This window comes from Lepus europaeus, chromosome 3 (genome assembly GCF_033115175.1).
Source record: "Lepus europaeus isolate LE1 chromosome 3, mLepTim1.pri, whole genome shotgun sequence".
Taxonomy (NCBI): Eukaryota; Metazoa; Chordata; class Mammalia; order Lagomorpha; family Leporidae; genus Lepus; species Lepus europaeus.
In genome coordinates, this window is record NC_084829.1 from 94,163,291 (window position 1) to 94,176,710 (window position 13,420).

At 41.4% G+C, this 13,420-nt stretch overlaps 1 protein-coding gene across 1 annotated transcript in view; it reads right to left on the reverse strand.

Moving 5' to 3' along the window:
- The window catches only part of GPR63 (G protein-coupled receptor 63), a 72,057-nt gene extending 60,974 nt beyond the window's left edge, over positions 1 to 11,083 (reverse strand). Inside the window, exon 1 of the mRNA XM_062186519.1 lies at positions 10,867 to 11,083. The gene's annotated coding sequence lies outside the window, so the exon portion shown is untranslated. The remainder of the gene's footprint in view (positions 1 to 10,866) is intronic.
- Positions 11,084 to 13,420: the final 2,337 nt, after the last annotated feature.

Genomic DNA, 13,420 nt, shown 5'->3' on the forward strand with positions numbered 1-13,420 from the left:
ACCTACTTGTAGGTCCTACCTCCAAATACAACTAACTGCATTCAGGCTTAGAGCTTCTTTAGAGGGACACGATTCAATTTCATAACAGAGGGCAAAGATACTAATTAACTCTAAATTAGAGGGAGTGAAGTATACATACTACAATTGTCTGGGTAATCACTAGAAAGCATAAACACAGAGCTTACCAGTCCCCAAACCTCCCAAAATGAGTAAAAAGGGGGAAGAAGAATCAATCTACTCAAAAGAAGGCAAGAAAGGAGAAGACACAGAAAAAGCAGGACAGAAAACATATAATAATATAATAAATAAATCTAAATATTTCAATCTCCCTTTTAAATAGATTAAACTCTCCAGTTAAAAGCAAAGACCCAGCTATATGCTGTTTACCAGAAACACATATAAAAATGTAAGATCCATAAAAACATATAGATACAACATGAAAACCACAGTAGAGAAAGGTATAGCAAGTCAATCATAATCCACAGAGAACCCTATATTGTTCTATTAATTTCAAGAAAAAGACTTTAAGTCAAGCATTACATATGAACGTTTTAATTTATCACAAAGATATTAAAAAATCTAAACTTGGGTGTATCTAATAATAAATTGCAAAACATGTAAAACAAATTTGAATTGTGCAGTTAAAAATGATAAATCCATCATTATCTCTCAGTGATGGAATGGTCAGACAGACAAAAACATCAATATGGGTAAAGAAGATTTAAATAGCACAATTAAAATGTTCATCTTGGAAGCAGGCATTGTGGCACAACAGGTTAAGCCATTGCCTATGACTCTGGCAACCAATATGGGTGCAGGTTCATGTCCTGGCTGTTCCACTTCCAATCCAGCTCCCGGCTAATGTACCTAGGAAAGCAGAAAAAGATGGCCCAAGTGCTTGGGTCCCTGTCACTTACATGGGAGACCACATGGAGTTCCAGGCTTATGGCTTTGGCCTAGCCCTGACCCAGACTTTGCATCTATTTGGAGAGCGAGCCAGTGAATAGAAAATCTGTGAGTGTGTGTCTATTTGTATCTCTGTCATTCTGTCTTTCAAGTAAATAAATCATTAAAAAAAATTTTTGATCTTATGGGTATACATTTTATGGACACCTCACTCAGAAACACTAGAGAATACACACTGTTTTCAAGCTACATATGGAATATTTATTAAAAGAGAACATTTTCCATGGCCCATATAGCTAACCTCAAGAAGCATCAAAGAACTGGTATGCTACATATCACACACTCTGACCACATCACAAGTTGGTTAAAAATCAGCAAGAATAACTAAAGTGAAAATTTAAGGCAAATTTATAGTCCTTGAATGAAGCAAGAGTCACAATTAAGGGACTGGGTGCCTAACTGAAGAAATTAGAATAAAGGTAGAATAAACATGAAGAAATGGAAGAAAGAAATAAGAGTAAATATGAATGAGTTAGAAACAAACTAATAAAGGCAAAGTTGGTTCTTTGAAAAGACTGAGAGAAAAGAAATACTTCAGGATTGAAGAAGGAGAGGGAAAGAAAGAATGCAAATTAACAGCATCAGGAGAAAAAGTGGAAATATAATACAGTAATGATTAAACATATTAAAAATACAACATGGAAAACTTTATGCTTATTCTTTTAAGAAACTACTTAAAATAACAAATGTACCTTAACAATAAATTGGGTAAATTATGAAATGGATAAATTGAGTGTTCATACATTAAAACACTAAGCAACAAAAACAAATGACAGATACAAACTACATTGATGAATCTCAGTAACATAATAATGAGCACATAAAGCAAACATAAAAGTATATAAATAGTATAATTTATGTAAATACTAAAAGTAATCAAAACTAAAAACACATATTGCTTTAAGGATACAGCAAGAGTTGTCTCTAGTTGAGGAATGAACAGAGATACTAGCTATGAGAGTACTGTATTTTTAACCTTAGTTGTAGGTCCACAAGTAGTCAATTTTTTAACTTACAAGTATGTTTTATTTGCAATGTACTTTACAACTAATATTTTAATATTCATTTTATTTATGTGAAAGGCAGGGTTACAGAGAGAAAGAGAGAGAGAGAGAAAGAGAGAGGGAGATAAGAGAGATCTTCCATCTGTTGATTCACTCCCCAAATGGCCACAACAGCCAGGGCTGGGCGAGACTGAAACCAGGAGCCAGGAGATCCTACCAGGTCTCCCACATGGTGCAGTGGCCCAAGCACTGAGGCCATCCTCTGCTGCTTTCTCAGGTGCATCGGCAGGGAGCTGGATTGGAAGTGGAGCAGCCAGGACTTGAACTGGCACCCAAGTGGGATGCTGGTGTCTCAGGCCGCGGTTTCACTCGCTACACCACAACACTGGTCCCATATAACACCCCCTACACCACAACACTGGCCCCATACAACTAATATTTTTAAATGAAAAATTGTGCAGCAGAATGAGTTTCAAAAGAATATTCTGAACTTTGCTATAACACCTACAAGACCTAATGAAGAAGTTTACCTGTTCAGTCCACTCATAACTGTGATAAACCATGCCAAAATAAAAAGATATGATTCCTGTTTCTTTCTATACTAAAGAAAGTAGGGCCTGATACTTAACTAAACAGAAGACTTATCTGAAGCACTAAAACAGGGGTTAAGTCCCAGATAATAAAGGAGCCAAGAACATTCATCTCACTTAAGGAAGGAGAAAGACTGATACACAAGTGAAGAAGATAATGTTGGAAAGAATAACTGGCCCACAAATTATATTTGGGTATGTATGTTTCTCTTACCTTTTATAGCCAGCACCAAATTCTAAAAATGAAAAATGGGCCAGCGCTGTGGCTCACTAGGCTAATCCTCCACCTGTGATGCCAGCACCCCGGGTTCTAGTCCCGGTTGGGGCGCCGGATTCTGTCCCAGTTACTCCTCTTCCAATCCAGCTCTCTGCTGTGGCCCAGGAGTGCAGTGGAGGATGGCCCAGGTCCTTGGGCCCTGCACCCGCATGGGAGACCAGGAGGAAGCACCTGGCTCCTGGCTTCGGATCCGTGCAGCGCACCAGCCACAACATGCCGGCCGTAGTGGCCACTTTGGGGGTGAACCAAAGGAAAAAGGAAGACCTTTCTCTCTGTCTCTCTCTCACTGTCTAACTCTGCCTGTCAAAAAAAAAAAAATGAAAAATACAAATATGACTACACTTACTAGGGTCTTGTTGATAGCTAATAGTAACTTAGGGGGGGAATCTCTCTACATTTAGCTTTTTTTTTTTTTTTTTTAAAGATTTATTTATTTACTTGAAAGGCAGAGTTACAGAGAGGAAGAGGCAAAGAAAGAGACAGGTCTTCCAACCGCTGGTTCACTACCAGATAGCCAACCACAATGGCCGGAGTAGAGCTGATCTGAAGCCAGGAGCCAGAAACTTCGGAGTGCAGGAGCCCAAGGACCTGGGCCATCTTCTACTGCTTTCCCAGGCCATAGCAGAGAGCAGCCTGGATACAAACCAGTGCCCAGATGGGATGCTGGCTCTGCAGGCAGCAGCTTTACCTGCTACAGCACAGCACCAGCCCCTCTACATTTAGCTTTAAATTTCTACATACAAGTATTTCCGCTTCCTGGTTTTTCTCATTTCATAATTCTAGTTTTATTCCTAAAAGTGACTATATGTGATAGCCAGAGTTATACTTACGTGGTTTCAAAAGTAATTTCTGCCTAAGATGAAGTTGTGTATTGTTGACAGAAAGGAGATGAAATATACGTAAAATATAGAGATGAACACATGTTCATGCACACATATGTAAGATAGATTAAAGCTAATTTCTGTACATTTAAACCTTCCAAATATAGTTTAAAAATTAAAGCACCCAGGAGTATGACAGAAAAAGGTATAAAACGGGATATTTTAAAATTTTATAGTTGACTATACAGGAAACAACATTCATTCACCCTATCCTATAGCCATTTCATATGCATCAATGCATGTGGACAGGAGGTGAGACAGAAACTGAAAATGAAAAAGGAAGAACATTCTTAGGGTACACCATCAACTGCTGTATCTATTTAGTTGGAAATAGAATTTACAGCAATAATTGAGCACTAACGGATGGTTTGCGGATGAAACTCAATCTTTATAAACATCTAGGATTATTTTGTTAAGATAAAGACTAGTCAGTCAGTCTGGGTTCAGATCCTTTGACTTGAGTCCTTTATACTGCAGTGACCGAAAAAAAAGATCTGAAGAGGATAAACAAGGAAGGCTATGATTAGGTTTATAGATTTTATACTGGAAATAATAAAATGCCTTGAGGTCAATAAAAAATAAAAATCAGTGTCTTTTATCCCTCCCAAAAAATTCTACATCTAAGTCTTTTTCCAAAGGTGAAAAATCATAGATGTGTATAAAAATTGTGCCATACAGTAGTCATTGCTGTATAGCAGCAAAAAAATAATAATAATGGAAACAACCTGTCTAACCTTAGGGCATATCCTAAATAAATTATGGTATATACATAGAATAATCCTATTTAGTATTCAAAATGTTACAGATCACTCCATGACATGGAAAATGGTTCATTTTTATGTGAAAATCACAAAGCAATACATGTGGTTACTATAAAAGGTTCATGTAAAAATGGAATTAAAAGATAAAGTTTATTTTGGTATAAAAATTTTTGAAACTCATGATGTTTTCATAAAAACATTCATGAAAAATAAGTCTGTGTGTTTTCTACCTATCAAGTAAATAAATAAATTTATTTTAAAAAACTCATATTGTTAAAGAATTAGATAAATGCATAACAAGGAAAAACATTAAAGAAGTACCAAGTGAGAAAAACCCAAAAGAATTTAAGAACATACTATTTGCTAGTGCTGGACAATATCAAACTTTAAAATGCATCTCTCAGGGCAGGCACTGTGGCTCAGCAGGTAAAGCCACCGCCTGCAGTGCCAGCATTCCACTTGGGCGCCAGTTCGAGTTTTGGCTGCTCCACTTCCAATCCAGCTCTCTGGTATGGCCTAGGAAAACAGTGGAAGATGACCCAAGTCCTTGGGTCCCTGCATCCATGTGGGAGACCCGGAGGAAGCTCATGGCTTCAGATCAGTCCAGCTCCGGCTGTTGCCACCACTTGAGGGAACCAGCGGATGGAAGACCTCTCTCTCTCTCTCTCTCTCTCTCTCTCTCTCTCTGCCTCTGCCTCTGCCTCTCTGTAACTCTGCCTTTCAAATAACTAAATAAATATTTTTAAAAAAAGAATAATAAAATGCATCTCAATTTTTCAGGATTAGTCAAAATGGAACCAGAAGAGTGCTTCACAGTCAACGTGGAAGAAATGAAAAAAATTATCTAAAATGATTAAAAGGATGAATTTTAACATAAGTGCACTCTCAAGCAAACATTCCTCCCTCTGGAAGGCAATGGATATTATGCCTAGAATAGCCCCTTGCCTTCCCAACTCCCTTGAGTCTATATCTTCTTCTGCTCTAAACTTCAAGTATCGCTAAATGCCTCTTTGGAAGGCAGTAGTTGGACAGAAACAGCTAGACCATAGAATCATGTCCTTTCTAAACCAATCTCCCTAAGGCAGATTCTTAGGCATAAAATATTTTGCAAATGTTTTAATGATAGATTGAACTAAGTCAACAGAAAGAAAAAAATCAACCAAGATGTTCTGGTCAAAAACCCTAAAAGGTAAGCTTATGATGATAATGACATAAAGGTTTCAAGTGAAAATTATCTAAGAATCAATTAACAAATATTTAACATATATGTCAAGTGATTGGTGTAGTATTGGGCTGGGGATATTTTCAATCTAATTGGGTCTGGAAGGATGTAATTTCTTTAATACTATCACTCAAAAGAAAAACAGATAATAATAGTGCTATTAATTAAGTAACCATCAAATTACCACATTAATTGCAAATGTTTGGTATACTCTTTTGCCTAAGACCTGAGAGTCATGTTAAAGTCAAACCTTTCTAACGGGGCCATCAAAGAAGGAGGTACCTTTCTCTGAAGGGAGGAGAGAACTTCCACTTTGACTATGACCCTATCAGAATAAGATCAAAGGCAGTGAACCCTAAAGGCTTCCATAGCCTTGGCAACTCATGACTAGGGCCTAGGGAGATTACTGACGCCATAAACAAGAGTGTCAAATTGTTAAATCAACAACAGGAGTCACTGTGTACTTATGTCTCATGTGGGATCTGTCCTTAATGTGTTGTCCAATGTGAAGTGATGCTATAACTAGCACTAAAACAGTATTTTTACACTTTGTGTTTCTGTGTGGGTGCAAACTGATGAAATCTTTACTTAGTATATACTGAATCGATCTTCTGTATATAAAGATAATTGGAAATGAAAAAAAAAACCTGGTGTTAAATTGGAAATTGCATAGAAAATTAATCAATTTTTTAAAAATATCATGTAGGATCTCTGTCTTTATTGTGCTATACACTGTTATTTAATGCTATAACTAGTACTCCAACAGTATTTTTTCACTTTGTGTTGCTATGTGGGGGCAAACTGTTGAAATCTTTACCTAATATATACTAAACTGATCTTCTGTATATAAAGAGAATTGAAAATGAATCTTGATGTGAATGGAAGGCGAGAGAGAGGGGGAAAGGGGAGGGTTGCGGGTGGGAGGAAAGTTATGGGGGGGGGGGGGAAGCCATTGTAATCCATAAGCTGTACTTTGGAAATTTATATTCATTAAATAAAAGTTAAAAAAAAAAAAAGTCAAACCTTTCTAACTCTTTATTACATTTATAAAAGACATGAATTAGCTTTCTAGCACATTAAGCTAGAGTTTCATACTTAAGTTTCCTGAATTTTCCATCACACAAACAAAAATAGCACAAACTACTTTCACCAATCCTGTCCATATTTACTGGCATAAAGGCTAAAAGGTGTTTTACCCTGTGTATCAAGCTAAAAAACTGAAACAGCTTGCTGTCAGTTTCAGCAACCATTTTTATAAGCATGGCACACTGCCTCAAGCCAACTAAACACTAAAGCATGTCGGGCTGCCCACACTGCAAATTATTTGGAATGTTCTCCATGTTTTGTGGTTGTAAAAGTAACAATTTGGTGGATCATCCAGTTCAAATTAAGGGCACATCTGATCTTAAATATAAATTCCCATGAAACTGAAACAACAATTGACCAAGATTCCAACAACTCTGAAAATCTGTGATCTCAGATGCATAGTAAAGTGTCTCAAATGTTCTTTTTTGAAAACTAAAGGAACATAATGCAAACTCCGTGAAACTTGTTAATATGATGGCAAGCAAACACCAAGAACTCACCCTAAATACACACATCATATATGCAAAAATGGGGTAGAATTGCTACATGCAACAAAGGACATCTATACCAAAGATGACACATATAAATCACCAGTAAATTAGAGCAACCATCAATCTAAAATATTTCATTTCTAATTTTCATACATATGCTGAAATGTAATACTTCAGTTATGAAATTTAAGACACATTCCAAAGAATAAGATGGTTTACCTCGTAATAACTGAAGCATTGTATTATAGGTATTATTTTCCCAAGCATTAAAGAGTCCCTCTCTTAAATGCTTAACAAAACTTCCCCAAAGTTTGCCTCCCATGCCTCTGAGATCTTACTCTTAAGTCCCAGACCTGTGGACCCAAAGGTCATTTTTAAAAAATATTTATTTTATTTATTTGAAAGACCATTAGAGAAAGAGCGAGGTACCTTCCATCTGCAGGTTCACTCCCCAAATGCCCTCATCGGTCAAGGCTGGGTCTGGCTAAAGCTAGAATCCAGGAACTCCACCAGAGTCTCCTACATGGGTAGAAAGGCCCAAGCACTTGAGCCATCTTCTGTTGCTTTCCCAGGTGAAGGGAGCTGGGATCAGAAGTGGAGCAGCCCAGACTCGAACTGGCACTCATATGGGATGCTGGCATTGCAGGTGGCAGCCTAACCTGATGCGCCACAACACTAGCCCTCAAGTCATTTTTGATGTGTTATGCTGCAGCTTGGGAGGCTTGCACCCTATATCTGAGTGCCAGTTTGTCCCAGCTACTCTAATTTAGCTTCCTGCTAATGCATACTATGAGAGGCAGCACATAATGGCTCAAGAACTTGGGTCCCTGCCACCTCCGTGGGAGACAAAGATGAAGCTCCAGGTGCTCACTTGCTCTCTCTAGCTCTCTCTTACTCTCTGCCTTTCAAGTGTGAAAATAAATTTTAAAAAATAAATAAATAAAATGCTACATTGACAAGCTAACTTTTACCTAGAGGTTCACTTACTGAAGATAAACTACTGAAGTTTAAGGAATACCTGGTTCAATCATCCATTGGTGCTGTAATTCAACCCATTTTAATAGATAAACATATGGATAGGATCATTGGCAAACAGCTCCCAGTTCTAAGCCTCATAAGAGTTCAAGAATATATGGCAAACAGTATTTTTAACTTAACAGAATCAACTAAAATGTGGAAAAGATGACAAGTTCTAAGAAGAATTATTTTGTTTCTGATTTTTTAGACCTACTGTTCTTAGAGCACCTGTATTATCAATACCTGTAATGGCTTTCCTCAGATGGATGGATGGATAGACAATAAATAGACGACAGGCAAACAGATAGGTACAGATCTATATATATATATAAATCCGTGTGTGTCAACACATAACTTCAAAAAGAATCATTCACAGGGCTGGTACTGTGGCATAGCAGGTAAAGCCGTCATTGCAGTGCCAGCATCCTATATGGGTGCCAGCATCCCATACGGGTGCTGGTTCCAGTCCCAGCTGCTCCACTTCTGATCCAGCTTTCTGCTATGGCTTGGGAAAGCAGCACAGGATGGCCCAAGTCCTTGGGTCCCTGCACACACGTGGGAGACCTGGAAGAAGTTCCTGGCTCCTGGCTTTGGATCTGCCCAGTTGCAGCCATTTGGGGAGTAAACCAACAGATAGAAGACCACCCCCATTTCTCTTCTTTTGCCTCTCTGCAGCTCTGCCTTTCAAATAAATAAATAAATCTACAAAAAAAAAAAAAAAAAAAAAAACCTCACGGAAAATTAAACTGATAAATTTATTTTAAAAAAATGAGTCATTCACAAATCAATCATCCCAAATCAAAGAAGATCTCAAGGTATTCCACATTAATCAATTCAGTTCTAGGAACTAAGTCACATTCGCCTGAGATCTCCCAATCCTTACTTTCTTGAATTGAGTTAGGCAAACTTATGGTAAAACAGCAACTGTCTGGGAGTCTTAAGTATGCGATTTTTCTAAGCCTTTTTTCTCCAAAAATGTTCAGTTTGCTGCATTTTCAGAAAATGCCCAAGATGTTTTCTTTTTAAAAGTTTCCTTTCTTGTATATATGAAAGCAAAGTAGCAAAGATGTACTCAAAGGTGAAAATCAATATCCCAAATAAAACTTTACCACATTAATGGTTACTCTGGAATGATTTTCTTCCAAACTTCCCCATTGCAGATAAGATGTTTCCTACACTGTCTTCTATCTTGGTAACTGCATTTTTCACACACAAAATTCTATGTAAAGAATATACCTAATACTGTACTTCAAATATTTAATAACATTCTTTTCTTTAAATAAGCTTCCACTTCTATTTTTGCTGTTCAAACTGACCCGGGTAATACAATCAATACTATCTTTGAAATTCTGATTATGCAACACTTCACAAAACACCGGGACTTTTCATCAGCACCTTTGATTCCTAGCTGACATCCCATGTCCACAACGTGAGTGAGAAGGCAGAAACGGGAATGGACAAGAGTGGCAGAGACTTGGGAAGTGAGAAGATGGGGCTTCCCTTGCCCAGGGGTACACGAAAAAAAATCCATTTGTGTAATCAATGAAGTTATATATTAGGTTCTATCAAGTAACTGTCCGTATCACAGACCTCATCCATGGATAAAACTGGAGCAATGTCAGATTATGCAAGAAACATCAGGGTTTCATTTATGAGTCTTAGAAATACTACTCCTGAAATTGGATGGGCCCTTCTCAATCTAAGACATAATGAAAAACAAATTCACCATAAACAAAGAGAAAGTCCTATTTTTAAAAACCGTGGTTAAAACGCGTCCTGCCTCGCTGAAAACAAACTGCATCCTACTTGGGGGAATACCTGGATTTCTTAAGTGTTGAAACTGAGGCTAAAGATTTCGTGAAAGACTAAACGATCACTTTTAAACGTGAGCCAGTGCTGGGGGGCAGATCTTTATAAAGCTAGGTTGTTGGGGGCGGGGATGTTGAAGCACCCGGAGCCTCCAGGATATATACGTCGCAGCTGCTGCTTCTTTTAAGGAAAAGACGGTTTCCAAAAATGGGAGGAGGAAGGAGAAGTAAAATCTCGGCAAAGCTGAGAAGCTCCCAAGGCTGGAAGGCGCCGCGCCGCGAGCGGAGACCCACTCGGACCAGCTGGGGCTCTCATCCAGCCTTCACGCCCCCGGCGCAAGCCGGACCCTCAGGAACCACGAGACCCCCGAGGGAAAGTTCAGGAGGCTCCCGCTCTGTCCCCTGCACCCCCAGCCCCGAGTCTGCCCCCCGGGCGCCGCGGGCGGGAGACCCGGCACGGGCGACGCTTTCCTAGAAGGCCCAGCTGCTTTGGCGCCGGGGCCGGGGCCGGGGCGGCGACAGGCGAGGCGGCACCGGAGACAACGAGTCCCTGCCGGGCCACTTGGTGCGGCGCCGGCTGCTGAAATCACTCCGTTCCAGCTGCAGCAACCTCCCCGAAACCCCGGGCTTTTCCCACACAACTTCAGCCGCACCCGCCTCATCTCCCTCACGCACTCCTTCCCCACGCGGCCGGCGGATCCGGGCGTCCCCACCCGGGCCGCCTACCTGTCCCGGGGGCCCGCACCCCCGCACCCGGGCTCACCTCATACAAAGGGCAGCGCGCGGGCGCCGACGGAAGAGAGCGGGGAGCATGGCCCCGTGCAGTGCCTCCCGGAACTTTCCTGACATCGCACTTCTCTCCTCCACGGCCCAGAAGGAGGCTTCCAGGCGGCGGAGGAGAAGCTGGAGGAGGCGGCGGCGGCGGCGGCACCGATCCGGGTGGCAGCGGCGAGGGCAGGAGCCGGAGCAGAGAGTGAGGAGCATCGCGGCCGAGCGCCGCCGCCTCGCGAGCTGCCGAGGGGTTCCCGCCCCCGGGGAACCGACGCTCCCTCTTAAAGGCGCCGGCCCCGTTTTAGGCGCGGAGATAAGGAAGGGGAGGTAAGAGGAGAGGAGCAGAGAGCGAGTGGAGACGGATACATCCTGGGAGGCCCCCGCCCGCTCTGTTCCGGGGCTGCTCGCCTCCTCTCTCCACCCACGGTGGGGTCGCCCAAGAATAAGGCTCCGACAGTAGCAGAGCGAGTGCTCGGGCCCGACACCGGCGCCGCCCTGGCGGTTGGCCCCCACGGAGGTGCCCAGGACTTCGCCGCTGGCCCCACTCCGACCCCCATCGCCCTGCCCTCTCGCCGCGTCCCCAAAGTCCGCAGGCTCCGCTGGTGGCTGCCGGGTGCTACTGCCTTTTGCTCCCCGGCCATTCTGTGTTCCCCTTAACGCAGTGGTGAGGGGCTCTCCCAGGAGCGCAGGGGTCTGAAATAACCGAAGTGCAACTGAGGCCTCTGGACCGACCCCTGAAAGTGTCCCTAGGGCGTGGCATGGAAGCCTTGAACCAGGTGTCCTGCCTTACCCGGTGCTGTGTTCTCTTCCAATGGCCAGGTGCCAGCTGGCCTCCAGCTGGGTTTCCAGGACCGTTTGTCAACAAGGATTGTCTGTAAAGATCACCTAAGTGTACTCAGAAGGCCTTCCGGAGAAGGTAACCTCTTCATATCTAAATGATACTGGGAAATGAATGCAGTGTCAGTGACAGTGATGTTGTTTTTCCAGCTTTCCTTACCATTTGTGCGCATTCCTGGGACCACAGCCTGGGAATGCCCAGGAGACTCACAGCATCAGCAACTCTCACCAGCTTAGGAACAGATCACAGTAACAGTGAGCAGAGGGCCAGCCACTGTCCACTGGCTTTTTTATTTTTATTTTTAATTTTAAAGACTTATTTTTAATTTTATTTGAAAAGTAGAGTGACAGAGTAAGGGAGAAAGAGAGAGAAATAGAGATTCCCATTCGTTGGGTCACTCCCCAGATGGTGCTGCCATGGCTCTGAGTGTGAGGGGTGGGCCATGCAGAGGCTGGGAGCCAGAAACTTCATCTGGCTCTACCACATGGGTAACAGGTAGCAAATACTTGGGTCATCTTCCCAGGCATATCAGCATGGAACTGGATCAGAAGCAGAGTAGCTAGGACTCAAACCTGTGCTCTAATGTGCCTATGCCTGAAAAAGGTCAAAGTAGCTTCAGTGTCCTGCACTCTGTTCATACTTAGACCACATGGACAACCAGGAAGGGAAGAGGTTTCCCAAAGGAATGGTCAATTGTTTTCAACAAAGAAGGGGAAGGAATGTCAAGTTCAGGAAGGTCACAGATGCCCACTACACCCCCTTTTCCCAAACATACACACACACCACCACCACCCCCATGACCACCTACTCGGTGAGACGAGGGTTAACTACCTCCTTGGCTATTTTACCAGTAGCTTCAAGATCAGGAGAATAAGAACACTGCTTGTCATGGAGCTGCAAGTCACTGAACCAGCCAATGGGAAGGATCTCAATGATATTTAACAAACCTCTTGCAAGCGAACAATATCCAAAATATAAGTGTATTCAGTGGTTTTCCCTGAATTATGATAACTCTGCATCCACAAACCTCAACTCCACATTTATTATTAGGCCTTTTTTTTGTTGTTGTTGTATATTCAATTTCAAAACATCCACAGGAATTCCTTGATATATATGTATGGAACTTTTTTAAAAAATGTGGCCCATGAGTAATCACATTTTAGTATCCAGAGTGCCCAAGTTCATTTAAGATTCAGTAGCTTCTTTATCTTTTTACTGATAGAATGGAGCAGTTTATACTTTACCTACCAAAAATGCCAATTTCAGCCATTTTGCTCCCACTTCAGAGCTTTTCTTGTAGTTACCAATAAAGGAGTCCTATTTTTCTTCCTTCAGTTGTGCATCTTCTAGAAATCCTTATATATCATTAAAAGATAGCTTTATGAACCTAGAAGAGGATAACCTAAAAGATCCCCCTCATTTCAGGAATAAAGAAATTACAACTCTGAGATCTCACGTAGCCCTATTTAGCATCTGTGATGCACCTAACCAATGTTAGACATTTTGAAGAGTACAAAAGCAGAAGCATAGAACATGGCCACTGTCTTCACAGAGATTAAAAATAGTCCAGGAGACATAACCATATAAGACAGAAGGCAATTGAAAAGCATCACAATATATCTTATAATGCAGTGTAAAAAAAAAATGGAATGAGCTCTATGTGTTAAAAGTAAACATCAGAATAAGAGACACTGAGGACTAGAGTACT